At 38.1% G+C, this 10,841-nt stretch overlaps 1 long non-coding RNA gene across 1 annotated transcript; it reads right to left on the bottom strand.

Moving 5' to 3' along the window:
* Positions 1-7,442: 7,442 nt before the first annotated feature.
* On the bottom strand, positions 7,443-8,366 carry LOC115191513 (uncharacterized). The gene is made up of 3 exons (XR_003877714.1): positions 8,076-8,366; positions 7,800-7,852; positions 7,443-7,510 (listed from the first exon to the last, which is right to left on the bottom strand). It is a non-coding gene; the product is annotated as an uncharacterized LOC115191513 (long non-coding RNA).
* Between the last annotated feature and the right edge of the window lie 2,475 nt (positions 8,367-10,841).

Consider the following 10,841-nt stretch of genomic DNA (forward strand, 5'->3'; position numbering starts at 1 on the left):
GTACAACGCTGTGTACTACACCCATCACAGAACAATGCAAACTGGCTCCAACGAGAATAAAAAGAGGAGTGAGAGGCCCCAGTGCACAACTGAGCAAGAGGACAAGTACATTAGAGTTTCTAGTTTGAGAAACAGATGCCTCACAAGTCCTCAACTGGCAGCTTCATTAAATAGTACCCGCAAAACACCAGTTCCTCTGTCCAGTGTCTGTGTTCTTTTGCCCATCTTAATCTTTTATTTTTCTTGGTCAGTCTGAGATATGGCTTTTTCTGTGCAACTCTGCCTAAAAGGCCAGCTGAACTGAAACCGAACCGACCTCAAAAAGCACTGATTGCTCAGCATTAACAATTGCATTTTTTTAGTTTCTCTATTTTCTATGAATTAGAAATAATTTTGTCAAAAATACTTATTTAAAACTTCAATAGCTTCCACACTATATGACTTACATGAATGCAACCAACTGTCATCGGTTCATGGCTCCTCCCTCCAATGCACAGCATTTACTTCTGTAGATTATGACTTTGTCTATTTTTTACATTTTAATGGACCACATAAAAAAATACTTCCTTAAAACTTCAGTAGCTTCCATCCCATATCACGTGCATGAATAAAACCAACTATTATTGGTCCATGGACTTCGGCTGCCCAATCCATGGAAATTGTTTTATTTTTATTTTTTTTGCGGTAGACCGTTTGTTTACAGAGGCATCCCAATTCTGATATTTTTTCCACTAATTGGTCTTTTGACCAATCACATTAGACCTTTTCACATCATATATTTTTCAGAGTTGATCTGATTGGTCCAAAGTCCAATTAGAGGAAAAAAATATCAGATTTGGGCTGTCTGTGTAAACGTACCCATAGCGATGGTAATGATTGTGGTGTTTCTATTTTGGACTGTGATTTAATATAGGAAGATTTTTAACAATTGTAGGAAAAGTGAGATCACCTATTTGGTATAGTCTTTCAGTGTGTGACTGCAGGGCTAGGGGCTTTGTTGACCTGTGCCCATTTCAGGATTATTTAAAGGTCCTGTTAAGTCATGTTGTTTTCCATTTAAAATAGTCTTTGGGCATCAAAACCATGAACCATAATAAGGATGTTCAAATAAAATGTTTAGAATTTGAGAAATTGTTGTTTTCTCTCATGCATGTCAAATGGAGTGGAAACTACTGAAGTTTTAGGTAAGTATTCATAATTTAAAGTCAATTAAATTATAGTGGAAAATGCAAGTCAAAATCTAGAAAATAGGATACTAAACCATTTTAGATGAACATGAGGTAGGTATGTGAGTTTGTGTGGGTGAGACATAAACACAGAAAGATGTTAGGCTTATACCGTATGCATGCTATATTATCAAGTGTCTGGAGTCTGTACGCTGGAGGCTCCCTTCTGTTGAAGAACAGGCAGAAAATGTTTTCTTAGCAAATTAGTATGCAAATCGGTGATGATGAAGATTATGTTCATCTCTACCAATTTGCATACCTCATTCACTTTGAAAATTTCAAAACAATGTTTTATAAAAGCACTGTAAAGTTATGCTCCCAGACCTACCCACCCATGCAGAATAGCCTTCTTTTTCTAGTTTAACACTTTCCCTTTTAGAAATCCAAAGACCCATACAGGCCTACATGGATCCGACCATTGTAAAACTGACCTTTAGTATTATTGAGAACTATACTGTTCGCTGTAGTGGAACATATTCATTGCAGTGGTATTTCACCACATAGGCCTGTGTGTGAAATGGGATCTCCTGTACGCAGAAAAGACTGTGGGGCTGCTTCTCAGTGGGGTCAAACCACTAGTAACATGTGACAGAAAAGCACTGACCACACAATGTGACAGACTGATGGGAAAGGAAATGAGTCTGTGATCACAAGCAGAGACACAGTCACATGTGTACATTGGGGTCCAGAATTATTGGATTCCTTGATAAAGATGAGCAAAAAAGACTATATAAAATAAATAATACACACCATTGGTGTGAGTGGCCAAAGACCTCTATTTTCATGACATCTGACCAAAGCACTGCCTGGAGTTTTGCTAAATGTCATTGGCACTTGGATTGGAACCAGGGCTATGTTCATATGCCATGAAAATAGATCCCCTTGGCCATGCACACCAGTGCTGGGTTTTTATATTTTTTATTTAACCATTATTTAACTAGGCAAGTGAGTTAAGAACAAATTCTTATTTACGACGTCCTTCACTGGCCAAACCCAAAGCTGGGCCAATTGTGCGCCGCCCTATGGGACTCCCAATCACAGCCAGCTGTGATACATCCTGGATTCAAACCAGGGTGTCTGTAGTGATGCTTCTAGTACTGAGATGCAGTGCCCTAGACCGCTGCACCACTCAGGAGTCCCATCATATGCATTGTTTAAAAGAACAATGCATATGTAGAAAATACCTCATCCCTACTTTAAAATATGGTTGTGGATCTTTGATGTTATGTGGTTATTTTGCTTCCACTGGTCCTGGGGCCCTTATTAAGGTCAACGGAATCGCAAACTTTACCAAGTACAAGGACGTTTTAGCCAAAAACCTGATTGCCTCTGCCAGGACCTGGCTGAAACTTGGCCCCAAGTGAATCTTCCAGCAAGGCAGTAACCACAAGCACACATCAAAATCCCCAAAGAAATGGTTAATTGTCCACAAAATCCACATTTTGCAATGGCCAGTCTCCGGACTTGAACCCCATTGAACCCCATTGAAAACCTATGGTTTGAATTGAAAAGGGCAGTCCATAAGCGCAGACAAAGGATATCAAGGATCTGGAAAGATTTTGTATGGAGGAATGGTCTAAGATCTCTCCCAATGTGTTCTCCAATCTCATAAAACATTTTATAAAAAGGCTCAGTGTCGTTATCCTTGCAAGGGGAGGGTGCTGGAGTATTGAAAACAGGAGATACAATTATCGTGACCCCATCTTTTTGAGATTTCTTTGTATTAGTTGTTAAACAAAATCTCTTACTCTGAACAATTGTATTAGTATGAAATACTATATTTTAAAATTTTTGAGTATACAATATAGTGTAGTATATAGTATTTTTTGCTCATCTTTATCAAGGGATCCAATAATTCCTGACCACACTGTATATACAATTTATACACTTCACTATAGAAGGACAAATACGTTGTGTACATTGAGCTAATAACCTGGGTAACCTAACCTAGCCACATGCGGTAAGCCTATGTCTCTTTAGAGGATGTGACAATGAAACCAGTGCTTAATTTGAGAACAGGATCCGGCACCTCTCAGTTTCGGACTGTTTCATTCCGAAACCTATTTTCCAGGATCCGGTACCTCTTGTGGCATGAACAGTGGCTACCCGTCATTCAGGGCAGGTGAGGCACAGTTTTGAGCCCCACCTGTTTAGCTAGTGGAAATGTGTTAAATATCCCTCTATCATGTGCTTTTCGTTCAACATGCATACAAACTAATCCAAAAAGTTACCGGTAAAGTTTGTCCAAACAAGTCAAACGATGTTTCTAATTATTCCTCAGGTACTCTAATATCTAAATAAATGATCATATTTAAGATGGAGAATAGTATGTTCAATAGGGAAGATAAATAAGGAAGAGCGTGCACCTCATTCACTCGCCAACAAGACTAATTGTCTAATGAGAGACACCTTGGAAAAACTACAACTACTTGCTCATTTTTCAAAAAACAAGCCTGAAACCCTTTCTAAAGACTGTTGACATCTAGTGGAAGCCATAGGAACTGCAATCTGGGTCCTTTCTATTTGTATATCCCATAGGCTAGCATTGAAATGGCCTGTGACCTCAAAAACAACATTTCCAGATGGATTTTCCTCGGGCTTTCGCCTGCCATATATATCAGTTCTGTTATACGCACAGACATTATTTTAACATTGTTAGAAACTTCAGAGTGTTTTTTCTATCCAATGCTACCATTACTACTATTATTTCTACTATTATATGCATATCCTAGCTCCTGGGCCTGAGTAACAGGCAGTTTACTTGCCTAGTTAAATAGGTAAAAAATAAAAAAAATAAAGCAATAATGACACTGGATTATATTTCCTGTCCACCCACTCTGAGAGTGTGAGTGTGCTTTGGTGATGACATTTCACTTCCTTATGTTATACAATACATTTTACCAAGACAGATATGGTTATTTATGTTCAGTGGGATCTTGCTCTAACATATCATTAACATTATATAAAAAAGTTGGATTTCGTAACTTCATGCATCCGATAATAAGCACTGAACTCTTTTGACAGAGCAGGGACGCTTTCTCGCAGTAACTTTTGAGGATTTTTGAGGAAAGATGAAAGCCTGTTTTTGTCAGACATGAGAGGATACCGACAAGTTACTTGACAGCATGGGCAGCGCCATTGAGGCAGCATCCATTTTAAAGTAGTCGGTTTTCTTATATATTAGATTGTATATTAGATCAAATAAGCCTCACATAGCAAACTAGCAATTACATTTTTTTTTAACCAAATTCGACATTGTCTTTTGATCTCCATAATACAAATTCCTCACTTCGTGGGCTTATTTTCGTGGACAGATTTTTGGCAGAGCAAAACCACTCACTTCGCCTCTTCCTCTCTGGTGCAATTCAAAGATATTCCATTCAGTCATAGAACGTGAGAGTTTCATTGAATCTGACAGGTCACACTTCCAGATACCAAAAAATATGTAACTTTTCTCTGGAAACAATGTTCATATACTCTTTTAACCTTAGTGCATAGAATAGCCAATTATATTTCCACCAAATTTGTTTAGCTTCTTTTTTAAGGCCTCGGGCCAGAGTAAACTTATGTTAGACTAATGCATTCTGGGAAATGTAGTATTTTCCCCATATTGAATGAAACGTAAGTGATTCATGAAATATAATAACTTAGAATATTTGCATGCAGGTGTTGTGTTCCTTGATCATTCATTTTATGAGTTTGTCCTGAAAATCTATTGTTTCAAAAATATTTTATATGAATGTATATAATGACATGTTTGATGTTTGTGTATTTGTATAGACTACTACACCTAATATAGAATAGAAGAGGCATTTTAATTTAATAGAATTTCACTGATTTCAATTCTATTTCCTTTAATTCAATTTTCTGTCCTGTTACTAGCTCGATTCGAATTCAATTCTCCAACCTTTTCTAGCACGAGAGTTACTTACATTTACATTTACATTTAAGTCATTTAGCAGACGCTCTTATCCAGAGCGACTTACAAATTGGTGCATTCACCTTATGATATCCAGTGGAACAACCACTTTACAATAGTGTATCTAAATCTTTTAAGGGGGGGGGGTTATAAGGATTACTTTGTCCTATCCCAGGTATTCCTTAAAGAGGTGGGGTTTCAGGTGTCTCCGGAAGGTGGTGATTGACTCCGCTGTCCTGGCGTCGTGAGGGAGCTTGTTCCACCATTGGGGTGCCAGAGCAGCGAACAGTTTGGACTGGACTGAGCGGGAACCGTGCTTCCTCAGAGGTAGGGGGGCCAGCAGGCCAGAGGTGGATGAACGCAGTGCCCTTGTTTGGGCGTAGGGTCTGATCAGAGCCTGAAGGTATGGAGGTGCCGTTCCCCTCACAGCTCCGTACTTAAATCATTTAAAAACATGTCGCGAGCTACACATTTTTTTCTAGCTTCAAATAGTTACATTCTTCTCTTCTCCTCTCCCCTGCAATTCTTCCCCAGGTCCTTAGTGTACAAGAGAAAGTAGCACACAGATTTCTGTCAATATACCTGGTAAAATAATGGTTAATAACTCTAAGAGGGCCCTATAAAATCTGTGATTTCTTCCCCCAAACTGTGTTTATTATTTTCACAAATGATATTCTCTGAATTTTTCCTGGTTTTAGATGTTTTTAGTTTTCCACTCATAAAATTACAATTGTTCAAAGAGATAGTAGTTTAATATATACAAATGATACACTTACTCATGATATACTTCCATCAGGTGAGCCACTTTGCAGTTAAAGCTGCAATTTGTAACTTTTTGGGTGACCCGAAGAAATTCACATAGACATTTGAGCTATAGATCTGTAATTCTTATTGAAAGCAAGTCTAAGAAGCGGTAGATATGTTTTGTGTGCACTATTAATATGCTTGCCGTGCTTGAGTTTTGTTTTTGTGTATTTTACTTTTGTTTTTGTACAACAGCTTCAAACAGCTGAAAATACAATATTTTTCATTATGGAAAAGATATTCCACAGCGGTTTAGATGGTACAATGATTCTCTACACTATAGTTGCTTGTTTGATCACATAAACAACCAGGAAATGGAGAGAGAGATTCTGCATAGATTTCTGCATTTCTGCATTTAACATGAGAAGGTTTTGCAGAAAGAAAGTATTTCTGTCAACCCAATAGATGGTTATCACATCAACTGGCTACACATGGAGTGATAGACAAACTCGGGCATCACACAGACAGACAGGCAATATTAGCAGATATTGTGTTTAAGTTATTTTAACAACCAATTAATCCAATAGCAAAAAAAATATGACGCATGTTTCAAAATTGCCCTTTGAATCTAGTATGCTATAGTACTGTAAATTCCAGTACATTACAATATTTTCACGTTAGGCAATACAATTGCATTACCCATTAAAATTGACTGAACATCCAATTTCCATAATTCAGGCCAAAGAGTTCAATCTTGGTTTCATCAGACCAGAGAATCTTGTTTCTCATGGTCTGAGAGTACCTTTTCCCAGATCTGTGCTTTGACACAATTCTGTCTCGGAGCTCTACGGACAACTCCTACAACTCCAATCAAGTTGTCCAAACATCTCAAGGATGATCAATGGAAACAGGATGCAGATGAGCTCAATTTCGAGTCTCATAGCAAAGGGTCTGATTACTTATGTAAATAAGGTATTTCAGTTTTTTATTTTTAATACATTTGCAAAAAAATCTAAAAACCTGTTTTCACAGTGTCATTATGGGGTATTGTGTGTAGGCTGTAACGAAACAAGATGTGGAAAAAGGGAATGGGTCTGAATACTTTCGGAATGCATGCTATATGTTTTTTATTTTAATTTTTTATTCACCGCAGAATAAATTCTTACAACGTAGCTATGTGGTTGAGAGGGTAAAATTCCAAAGAAATGTACCATCTTACTGCCCCTCCTGTTTCCAATCTGTCTTAATAAAGCATAGAAAAAATAAGGGTGGAATTCCACAAAAAAATATTCTCAATTGGCCCTTAATATCAATAAATATTTAGGCTTTAAACCATTTTCATTTCTAAACCATTGATTACTTGAGAAACAGAGTTATTGTGTTTTGATGCTGCCTTACCTGCACTGAAACCCCCAAAAAGTGTTTTCACAACATTCTCTTAAAAATTCCAATATTTAGATTTAACACTTAATTTCTGTGTATTATAACACGTACAATAAGCTGGGTTTATATACAAACACCCTCCAAACACCAGATCTCAGCTTACTGCCTTACTTACGGCCACAGGAAGGTCAAGAATATCATCATCGACCTCCGTCACCCGAGCCACGGCATGTTCACCCTGTTACCATTTAGAAGGCAGACACATGATATTTCTTAATTATTTTCTTTTTTGGATTTGTGTGTATTGTTATAATTACAGGGCAATTATATAGTCATGTTACACTGCATGTACAACCTGTACAAGTGTGAGGTGTGAAATGGAAATGTGATTTTTTTTGCAGATCCCACTCCCCCTGAGACACCCTCAGAGAGTGGGGGTCACAGCCAGGGATCAGCCAATATTGACAGTGACCCTGGAGCAATTAGGGTTAATTCCTTTGCTCAAGGGCAGAACGACAGATTTTTACCTTTTGGTTACTGGCCCAACGCTCCAAACCGCCATGCTACCTTCAGTGTTGCTCTGTTGGTGCAAGAAACATAAGCATTTCACTGCACCAGCTAAAACATCTGCAAAATATGTGTATGCTATCAATAGTATTTGATTAGATGATTGATTAGGAGCACTACTTTTCATGGATTCATTACACAACCATGCTGTTTTGAGGCTTTCTACTTTTACACAGCAGCCATCCCTTATCTTTGCTAAGACACCAGCATGGGGAAGAGATAAATAAAGCACTTACCATATTCTCAAAAGGTCAAATTATATACAACTAATACTACTTTATTTGGCATTAGCCCTACTCTGAACACGAAATGTTGACACTTTCAACGAATCTAATTTGAACAAGTTTTTGATGCTTGTCACCTTGGGAGTGTGGTCGATGATATTAGTCAGAGATGGTGCATTTCTCCAAGCCACCGTTTTTTGTCATCTCTGTTTCTCTGCAGCTCCACCACATCCTGTTTAGCTTAGAGACAGAGACATTATGTACACCTCTCCATAAAGAGAAATAAACATCATTCATCATACCCTTGTATCTTAAAATTATTTTATGAGCATTTAATCCAGTTAAGATGATTTTGGTGAGCTTGTGGTAGTGTACTTCACAGCAAAAAGAAGTTCTCTTTATGAGAGTGCCTGCTAAATGTGGGTGCAGGGGACTGTGAGCATGGTTTGTGGTGTAAGCTCTCTTGCTTGAGAGACGCTGTGCAGAGATAGAGGGCGGTACCACATCTCCCCTATAAGCAAGTGAGAATGACAGAGACGGACCCATATAGGTTACTGACCTCAGAGAGAACAAATAAGCAATAACCACACTCTGTAATAGATGGCGATAGAGAAGAGGACACTAAGACACACACAGACAAAATGGGGGTGTTTTGGGCGTTGATGGAATCATATACATTGACACTCGTTCATTTTGATACATGTATTTGTGTGGCTTTACTTGAGATATAGCAACCACAAGGCTCCCACTCTCTCTCCATTTGTGGGTGTTGTTTTGAGACTAACATCAGGGCCTTATTCAAAGAACCTTGCAGAGTGATGTACATGCTCATAGAAAGAGACATGCCACTCTGATCTGATAGAGGCAACATGTGTAACAACTTTCAAATACAGTATTGAAAAGATGTAGCAGCTGCACTTTTTCTAGCTTTTCTAGCCCCTTTGTTATGGCAAGCCTAAATATGTTCAGGAGAAAATAATTAGCTAAACAAGTCACATAATGAGTTGCATGGTCTTGTGTGCAATAATATTGTTTCACATGCTTTTTGAATGACTACCTCATCTCTGTACCCCCACATTATCTGTGAGGTCCCACAGTCGAGCAGTGAATTTCAAACACAGATTCAAACACAAAGACAAATGCCTTGCAAAAAAGGCACCCTATTGGTAGATAGATAAAAAATAAAAAACAAACATTGAATTATATATGGTGAAGTTATTAATTTCACTTTGGATGGTGCATCTATACACCCAGTCACTACAAAGATACAGATGTCCTTCCTAACTCAGTTGACGAAGAGGAAGGAAACCGCTCAGGGATTTCACCATCAGGCCAATGGTGACTTTAAAACAGTTACAGAGCCATTAATGGCTTTGATAGGAGAAAACTGGAGATGGACCAGCGACATTGTAGTTAATCCACAATACTAATATGAAGCCAGTACAGAATAAACATATTCCAAAACATACATCCTGTTTGCAATAAGGCAAAGAAATGTACTTTATTGTCACGTCCTGACCAGTAAAAGGGGTTATTGGTCATTGTAGTTTGGTCAGGGCGTGGCAGGGGGTGTTTGTTTTGTGTGTTTTGGTGTTTTTGGTTTAGGTTCTATGTTTTCTATTTCTATGTTTAAATCTAGTTTTCTATTTCTATGTTGTGTTTTTGGTAGGACCTCCAATTAAAGCCAGCTGGTTGTCGTTGTCTCTAATTGGAGGCCAAATTTAGTTGAGGTTTGTTTCACTTGTGTTTGTGGGTGGTTATTTTCTGTATAGCCTGTGTGCCTTATCAAACTGTTTTTCGTCGTACGTTTATGTTGTTTAAGTGTTATCTTTAAATAAATTAAGTATGAGCACTTTTCCCGCTGCGCCTTGGTCCTATCCTTACGACGCCTATGACATTTATGTCCTGCGTACAAAGTGTTATGTTTGGGGCAAATCCAACATAATACATCACTCTTCATATTTTCAAGCATGGTGGTGGCTACATCATGTTATGGGTATTCTTGTCATCGGGAAGGACTTGGGAGTATGTTTAGGATAAAAACAAATGGAATAGGCAAAATCCTAGAGGAAAACATGGTTCAGTCTGATTTCCAACAGACTGGGAGACAAATTTACCTTTAAGCAGGACAATAACCTAAAACAAAAGGCCAAATATACACTGGAGTTGCTTACGAAGACTACATTGAATGTTCCCTAGTGGCCTAATAACAGTTTCACTTAAAACTGCTTGAAAATCTATGGCAAGACTTGAAAAAGTCTGTCTAGCAATAATCAACAACTAACCTGATAGAGCTTGAAGAATAATAATAATGTGCAAATATTGTGAGAAGCTCTTAGAGACTTACCCAGAAAGACACAGCTGTAATAGCTGCCAAAGATGCTTCTACAAGTTATTGACTCAGGGGTGTGAATACTTATGTAAATTAGGTATTTCTGTGTTTAATTTTCAATAAATGTGCTATTGGGTTATTGTGTGTAGATGGGTGAGGAGAAAAAAAATCTGTTTAATCCATTTTGAATTTAGTCTGTAACACAACGAAATTTGGAATACGTCAATGGGTGTGAATACAAACATTAAATAACACCTTCCTAATATTGAGTTGCACACGCTTTTGCTCTCAGAACAGCCTCAGTTTGCTGGGTCATGGACTCTACAAGGTGTTTAAAGTGTTCCACAGGGATGCTGGCCCATGTCAGCACCCATTCTTCCCACAGTTGTGTGAAGTTGGCTGGATGTCCTTTGGGTGGTGGACCATTCTTGATGCACACCGGGAAA

Source organism: Salmo trutta, chromosome 4 (genome assembly GCF_901001165.1).
Source record: "Salmo trutta chromosome 4, fSalTru1.1, whole genome shotgun sequence".
NCBI lineage: Eukaryota > Metazoa > Chordata > Actinopteri > Salmoniformes > Salmonidae > Salmo > Salmo trutta.